General features: G+C 43.1%; 1 long non-coding RNA gene across 1 annotated transcript in view; it reads right to left on the minus strand.

Annotated features, from left to right (window-relative positions):
• Positions 1 to 7,229, minus strand: part of LOC137233071 (uncharacterized) — a 130,838-nt gene extending 123,609 nt beyond the window's left edge. Inside the window, exon 1 of the long non-coding RNA XR_010947281.1 lies at positions 7,122 to 7,229. This is a non-coding gene — a long non-coding RNA (uncharacterized lncRNA). The remainder of the gene's footprint in view (positions 1 to 7,121) is intronic.
• Positions 7,230 to 8,768: the final 1,539 nt, after the last annotated feature.

Raw genomic sequence — 8,768 nt, forward strand, 5'->3', positions numbered from 1 at the left:
TCAGATGAATGGATAAAGAAGATGTGGCACATATATACAATGGAATATTACTCAGTCATAAAAAGAAATGAAATTGAGCTATTTATAATGAGGTGGATAGACCTAGAGTCTGTCATACAGAGTGAATTAATTCAGAAAGAGAAAGACAAATACCATATGCTAACACACACATATGGAATTTAGGGGAAAAAAATGTCATGAAGAACCTAGGGGTAAGACAGGAATAAAGACACAGACCTACTGGAGAACGGTCTTGAGGATATGGGGAGGGGGAAGGGTGAGCTGTGACAGGGCAAGAGAGAGGCATGGACATATATACACTAACAAACGTAAGGTAGATAGCTAGTGGGAAGCAGCCGCATGGCACAGGGAAATCGGCTCGGTGCTTTGTGACGGCCTAGGGGGTGGGATAGGGAAGGTGGGAGGGAGGGAGACGCAAGAGGGAAGAGATATGGGAACGTATGTATATGTAAAACTGATTCACTTTGTTATAAAGCAGAAACTAACACACCATTGTAAAGCAATTAGACCCCAATAAAGATGTTAAAGAAAAAAAAAACTACCATAAAAATAGAACTACCATACAACCCAGAAATCCCACTACTGGGCATATACCCTGAGAAAACCATAATTCAAAAGGACACATGCACCGCAATGTTCACTGCAGCACTATCTACAATAGCCAGGACATGGAAACAACCTAAATGTCCAATGACAGATGAATGGATAAAGAAGATGTGGTACACATAGACAATGGAATATTACTTAGCCATAAAAAGGATTTAAACTGGGTCATTTGTAGAGATGTGGATGGACCTCAAGTCTGTTATACAAAGTGAAGTAAGCCAGAAGGAGAAAAACAATATCGTATATTAACGCATATATGTGGAATCCAGAGAAATGGTATAAATGAACCTATTTGCAGGGCAGGAATACAGACACAGATGTAGAGAACGGACTTGTGGACACATGGGGGGAAGGGGAGGGTGGGACAAATTGGGAGATTAGGTTTGACATAAATACACTACCATGTGTAAAACAGATAGCTATTGGGAACCTGCTATATAGCACAGGGAGCTCAGCTCGGTGCTCTGTGACGACCTAGATGGGTAGGATGGTGGGGGCAGTGTGAGGGAGGTCTGAGAGGGAGGTGATATATGTATACATATAGCTAATTCAATTCATTGTACAGCAGAAACTAACACAACATTGTAAAGCAATTATACTCCAATAAAAAAATTAAGAAAATAGGAAACTTGAAGAGAAAAATAAATAAATAAAAATTTAAAAAGATCTCCCTCCAGCCACCCTTAAAAGGCTTTTGAGAGCTATAAAGTAGCAAGAATGAAATGTTAAAGCTGGCAGAATGCAAGCTGGCTATAGATGACATATCTGACTCTCTCCTTGTCAACCCAAAGGAAGTGTTGGGTGTAGGAGACACATTGAGATGCCTGTGGACTTGCACGGGCAGCACTTTAATGAAGAAATAAAAAGGATTGGACATACAGGTACACTCTTGCACCACCACCCCTTCCTAAGTCTCCTCCTTGTGCCTTAACTTACAAAGCAACATGATAGCCAGGGACAAACAGGTTGGGAGTGTAGAAGGTAGATAGATGATAAAAATCCTTCATCTTAAGAGTCAATGGGAGCTTTTGATCCAAAGTAATGAATAAATACTGTTTGAAGCCCCAGCCATAAAAAAATTAATAATTTAAAATATTCCCTCACTTTCTCCCAAAGTCTTCCCCAATCCTGTAAGTGGTAATGCACTAAAGGAATATTTTCATCAATGTGTCCAAATATGTTATTCAGGGTGAGATTTTATATGACAGAGCCCCAAGGAACTTTCTAGAAGAAAAAGGCAGCCCCAAAATTGGATGCATAAACGGCTTTAAGGTTTTAAGATTTGCCAGAGCATACTGTGCCTTCACTACACACAAGCCAGAAATGGAAAAGAATTCAGTTTTCCAGGCACTGCAAAGGGACTTGTTTAGTAGTTCAGCAGGTTCACAGAATACGGCAAGGAGAACAGGCAGTGTCCTCAACACAAAGCAACCCAGACCCCTGAGCATCTAGCTGGCAAGGTGCCCAGCAGAGAAAATAGGATGCTTTTCAATTTGCGGCCCTCTCAGTGTTAGGGGTGTTGCAAAAAGATAAAGTGGGGAGAGGGAATGGGAAAGCAGGCGTAGAGGGACAGGTGGATTCTGGAAATGGAAAATTATTTTTCAAGCACAGAAAAACAACTTCAAAATATTACTAAGGAATTAATGCACAAAAAGTGTCCTTAGCAGGGAGGAGTGTGAAGTGGGGATACATGTGTCATAAAAAATACACCCTGTGGCCAAGACCACAAATAACTGAACAGAAAAATCTTACCAAGCAGAAGGATGGTAATCGCCAAGGGATAAGCCACTTCACTGGGTATTCACACTCTAGTCCCAGGCCCAGATATATAATAAGAGCAGAAATGTAAACATACACTACACACACACACACACACACACACACACACACGCGCGCGCGCGTGCGCGCGCATCCAGAGGCAGAGCATCCCATGGCCAGAGCATAGGAGGCAGTGGGAAAATTCATTCATGAGGACTTTTTAATTGCTTTGCGTATGTTTTTCATCTTCCCCATTTCTTCTGATGGTGATTATCACTATATTTTGAAATCATGATCCACCACTGCAGCACTGTAATTACATAAATATGGCATCATAAATGAAGGTTAGTGCCAGAAATAGCAAAGCAGAGAGGGGTGCTATTTGTCTCTATGGATGCAAGTGTGTGTGTGTGTATTTTATTTAAAAAAAAAAAAACTCCCATATACGTGATATTTGGAAATCCTTTGCTAGTCCAAGCAAGGGCATCTTAGGAAAAAGAACAGGAGCCTCAGTCTCATTTTCAGCTGAAAAAGATGAAGACAAGAAAAGGCAGGGTCTTCTAGTCATGATAAATGTAAATAATAAGATAAGAGCTAGGTGTAAATTAAGCTAGCTAACTTTAAAGTGAGCTCAGATCCCTGCACTGGCCTGTGTTGAGTGGGTACTAGGGGCTCTGCTTGTGGGCAGGAATCAGTCTAGGCAGTACCTCTCATCAGTGGAGCCCGTCAGCACCTCTGGAACCTCGGGGAATGTCTCTTAAGCACCATTCAGAACAGAACTACCTTCCTCCCTGCTCTCACTCATCCTTGCCTTCAGGGCACCACCCAGATCTTCAAGTAATAGGGATGAGAGTTGGGAGATAAATAGCCCAGCTTCTTCCACTCTCAGGAAAAAGGAAAATTCTAAAGTGTGTTCCACAAGTGTCACACAGAGTAAGTGGCAGTCCTAAAATATGTCAACAAATTATTTGAACTTCAGACCTTTAAAAGGTGAAGCCTAATTCTCCTCCCCTCAAATGTGAGCCATATTAAGTGACACTTCTAATGACGAGACTATGAGGAGAATGATCTGTGACTTCCAAGCTGAGGTCATAAAAGTGCTGCTTCTGGGGAAAGCCAGCACCATGTCGTGAGAACACACAAGCAGCTCGTAGGGAGGTCCACACAATGAGGAACTGAGGCCTCCTGCCAACAACCAGCACCAGCTCACCAGCCATGTGGTGGAGCCACCTTGAAAATGGACCCTGCAACCCCACTCAAGCCTTCAGATGATGCTGCTCTGACGGACATCTTGACTATAATCTTACAAGACGTCCTGAGCCATAGCTGTCCAGATAAGCCAGTCCTGAATCCCTAATCTACAGGAAATGTAAGAATAATAAATATTTATTGTTATTTTAAGCCATTAAATTTTGGAGTAATTTGTTACACAGCAGTAGATAACTGACACAGAGTCCTAGTGGCATTGACCCCCAATGCCCACAGCTGTAACCTGCTCACCAAGCACCTCACTGTGCTTCTTTAGATCACCTCCACACTAAATGACCTGCACTCAAAATACTTGTCTCCTGGTTTGCCTCTGGTGTCTCAGACATCCCATATAAGGTAAATATTATTATTATCCTCATTTTAGGGATGAGAAAACATGCGTAGGTTAGAGTTACACAGCAGGTAGTGGCAGAATGAGATTCTCTGAATCCTAATTCACTGCCCTCTTCTTCTTCACAGCTGTATCCCTCAATCCTTTGCGGATTTTAAGCAATCTCTCCTCCCTCCCCAAGAACAATAAGTTAATTTGCTCATTCACTGTGGACAAAGGCACCCATATAATCACAAAATGTAAAAACCAACCTAAGCAAATTCAATAACAAAAGCAGGAACTCTGAGTCACTTAAGTCTGCGTATATTTATTTTCCCTAATGCTACCTGTACACAGCAGGGAGAAATAATTAGCAAATTAATGGATTGTTCTTTGTTGAGACTGATGGAAAGACTGGATGTGACTCTCTCTTGTCTTACATCTGGGTTACAGGGACTAGCTTATAACTGCTGACCAACCCGTGATTTACTGAAGTTATAAACAAGTGACATGCTACGTGGGCAAGAAACAATGAAGATGAAGCCCATATGTGCTGTGCTTTCTGTTCCGATCAAACAGAATGTACAGCCAACTTCATCTGTCAGACATTTAATCATAATCATTATTGTACTATGTGGTAATTAGGCATAAATGGGACATAAATGACTTTTGATAGCACCATTTTATATATCAAACAACAGTTTTTGTGTTTTTCTTCTCCCTTTGATAGTTTTCCAATATCCCATCTCTACTTGGTGTCACTGTGTTTGTTCTACTGAGTCAAAATGTTAGAAGAGAACCCATGTGGGCTTTGGAACAAACTAGTCACACAGGCTGTGTAACCTTGATCAAGTCACCTTATGTCTCTGGACTCCTGTATAAGATGGAAATGAGGCCCCTCCAGTAGGATCAATATGAGAATCAAATGAGAAGCTGAATGCAATTGGTAGCACAGTGTTAGTATGCAGCAGGCACTCAAAAAGGTCTCCCTGCTGTCTCTTGTATCAACATTACTTCCACATACATTAATGTCAGAGGTTCTTGATCTTCTCCCCATGAGTTATCACTTCCTGCCCTGCATCCCACTCCCTAATGCACCTGCCTTCAGTCTTGTAAGTCACACGGTTTTACACTAAAATTCCCAAAAATACTTCCTACCGAATGAAGAAATACTACGAAAGTAATCAGGACAACTGGCTTTGAGTCCATGCATAGAAATAAACAGGTTTAAAATTTAGCTAGGAGCAAGAGTGTCAACACCTTAGCATGAATAAGTTCTAGTTAGGGCAAATTATGATGGTAATTTCTCTATTTGGTTTGGATATGGCTGGTGAGAAACTGGAAAGGACTAGTCATCTGAAAGAGCTAAAGGAAAAACAATGCTGTGGCTTCCAAAAACCTTCACCCAGTCAGAGGCTGGTGGCATTTCAGAATTAAATTTAGCCAATACATACAGATTGAAAGTGTGCACAAAAATATTCCACATCCTCCTGGCTGTGTGCTCTTCTGGCCTTTAGCAGGCAGGGTAAAGGCAAAGAGTTTGCCTCTCTGATATAGCAATGCCCACTGATAAACACAACAGCTCATAACCACAACAGTAACAACTTCTTAAGGGCCTAACATTTATTTGCAGACCAAGGTTAGCAAACAGCTTTTATGTCTTACCTCATTTGACCTTCTTGCAGCCTGGGTAGGTACTACAACTCCATTTCACAAATAAGCCAACTGAGACCCAGAGAGGTTAAATGTCATGCCCAAGAAGCCCATGAATAATAGGCAACAAAACCGGATCTGGAATCTTAACCTCACATTCTTATCTCTTATTAGCCTCCCTCTATTAATAAATAATTAGCTTGCTTGTTTGAGGGATAAATGGAAGCTAATTTCTAAATTCTCCAGTTAGCTTTTCTTGCCTGATATTGGTTTTAAGATCCACAAAGTCACACATCCACATCACACATGGGGTGGTGTAGAAACAGCTTAAAAACAATTGTTTAACTACCTTCGAGAAAATTCCTTGTTGTGAATAGAGTCTGTTTCCCAGGGTCCAGGGCAATGGCAAATAGCTGTGTTAGGACCACTGTAAATAAAGGACCACCCAGTGGTAAAAGGCTCATTCTTTTGTGCAACTGTGGCAGCAAATACTCCCATCAGCTTAGCGGTGCCGGTAGCTTCTGCAGAAGAAAGCATTCAGAGCTGGCCAGCAAAGGGCAGACCTTGGCTGGATTAGCTCCGAAATAAACTTAGTCAGTTTTTTTCCAACTTCCCCACCACAACATGGAGAATTTTGGCCACAAATGTCAGATTTCTCTGTAAAGCTCTCGACCTCACTGGAAAAGAACCACTTTGCAATATCAGAAATGTAAGTATCACTTTCAAAATAAAGCAGTGAGGCTGAGACTACAGCAAAACCAAACTGAGCCAGGCTCTGCACCAGAAGCCGGGTCCTTGGACAGGGGCACAGATGGAGCAGGTTCTCCCCTGGGCTGGTCATCAGTGTCCCCCTGAGGCACTTAAAATCCCAACAGGTCTCTACTGAGAACTAACTATTCTCAATTAATTCCCAAACTCTGGGAGTAGGACCAGGCCTCAGTCCCGCTAAAGCTCTGAAGGCCATTCGGCTGTGTAGCCCCCACTGAGAAACAGTATTAGAGTAGAATCTAGAAAGTTCCAAACTTGCTAGAGTTTAGAATCCCCAGAGAAACAGTATTAGAGTAGAATCTAGAAATGTTCCAAACTTGCTAGAGTTTAGAATCCCCAGAGGTTCTTATTAAAAATATAGATTCACAGTTCCTGATCTAAATCTCCTGAATTAGTATTTTCAGGACAAGGAGATGGGAATATCTATTTTAATACATTAAAATACATAATTTTATGTATTAATTTTATGTTAATTGTCCTCAAAAAAATCGACAGAGTGAAAAGCCAATCTACTGGATAAGAGAATATGTGTAAATCGTCTCTCTGACAAGAGGTTCACGGCCAGAATATATAAAGAACCCCTACGAGCCCGTAACAAAAAGACAACTCGGTTTTTTTAATGTACGAAGGGGAGGCCGCCCAGCCGGAAGGGAGGCCGGGCTGAGGCGGGGGGCCTTTTTCTCCTCAGAATCTCGATGCCGTTCTCCCCCAACCAGGCGGACCTCGTTCTCCGTACCTGTTGGTGAGAGGCTGGCTGCTCCTCGTCCCTCTCGTCCTCCTCAATTCTCACGGCGGGACTCATGCCTGCGCGCGAAGACAGAGAGGCGGCGCCCACAAACGCCCGGTCGGCTTTTCCCGCCTCGGCGCCCGACTACGGGCTGCGCGAGGGGCCAAACCACGAAGTTTCCTGCTGCTGCGCGCGCCCTCTGGCGGCAGCTCTGGGAAGGGCGCCTCCCCGCCAGCCCGCTTCCGCCCCGCGCAAACCAGACTAACCCGGGACCAGGACCGCTGACCCGGCTCAGCGCGTGCGCAGTGATTGATGTCTGTAGTGGGGGACAACAGTTTGCAACCCTTTACAGTAAATTCCATGCAGCTGTAACCTCGGTATGCCTTGCAAAATCCAGTGTGGTTTTTATAATTCTGTCACTGTAGTGTCACTAAGTCAGACCACGGATAAATGCTTGATTTCCATCCCCTTCAGCAAATAAGTTGCTCGTCCCGTTTCCATTGCCAAAGGGGTATAGTTCTGACCCGAATGCTGGCTGATTTTCCTTTACGTTAAGAATTAAGTAAACTGAAACAGTGAAAACCCCCTTCTCCCCCAAAATAGGCAAAGGACTCGAATAGACATTTTTCCAAAGAAGACAAGCCAACAAGCATATGAAAAGATGTTCGATCGACATCACTCATTAGAGATGTAAAATCAAACCCACAATGCAATATCACCTCATACCCATCAGGATGGCCGCAATCAAAAAAAGGAAAATAACAAGTGTTGGCAAGAATGCAGAGAAATTGGAACCCATGTGCACTGTTGGCAGAAATGTAAAATGGTGCAGCATCTATGGAAAACAATATGGAGTTTTCTCAAAAAATTAAAAATGGAACTATTGTATGATCCAGCAATCCTACTCCTGGTACATATCTAAAAGAATTCAGAACAGGATCTTGAAGATATTTGTACAGCCATGTTCATTGTAGCTTTATTTGCAACATACAAGATGTAGAAGCAACTCAAATGTCCATTGATGGATGACTAAATAAACACAATGGAATATTATTCAGCCTTAAAAAAGGAAGGAAATCTTATCACATGCTACAACTCTGTGGGAAGCCCCTCCTCGTGGCCCCAGCTGTCCTGGGTTCCAGGAACATGGCTTGTTCCCCTTGTCCCTTCAGGGCTGGGGAAGGTGTCTCTGGGTGTCTTGGCATCCCTGTGCACCTCCTAGAGTACTTTTCCCAAACTACTTTTCCTTGAAGGACCCTGCCTGGTACTTTTGGCTTCTAGTTTGAAGGGTGGGGTTGGAGGCAAAAAGGAAAGAAATCCATGAAGAAGAATGCAAAGTAGCCAGGCCTGCAAGAGTTTCTGAAGCTCCCAAGCACGGTCAGCATCAGAACTTGCTACCACAACAGGTGCAACCACTGAACATGCTTGAATGATGGGATCCCATACCCAGAAGGAGCCAAAAATCATACCTCCTCTCTCAAGATTATTTCTGTGCTTGAAACATAGAGACAAAAGCAAAACCATCCACACAGCTCCACTGGTCTTCCAGTGTCTGCCGTCCTCGGCAAGACCTCGGAGAGAAGCTCCCAGTAGGGCCACATGTCGCCAAGACTCTCTCTGACCCATGACCGTAGGATAGCCCCTGGAGGTACTAGC

This window comes from Pseudorca crassidens, chromosome 10, assembly GCF_039906515.1.
Source record: "Pseudorca crassidens isolate mPseCra1 chromosome 10, mPseCra1.hap1, whole genome shotgun sequence".
Taxonomy (NCBI): domain Eukaryota; kingdom Metazoa; phylum Chordata; class Mammalia; order Artiodactyla; family Delphinidae; genus Pseudorca; species Pseudorca crassidens.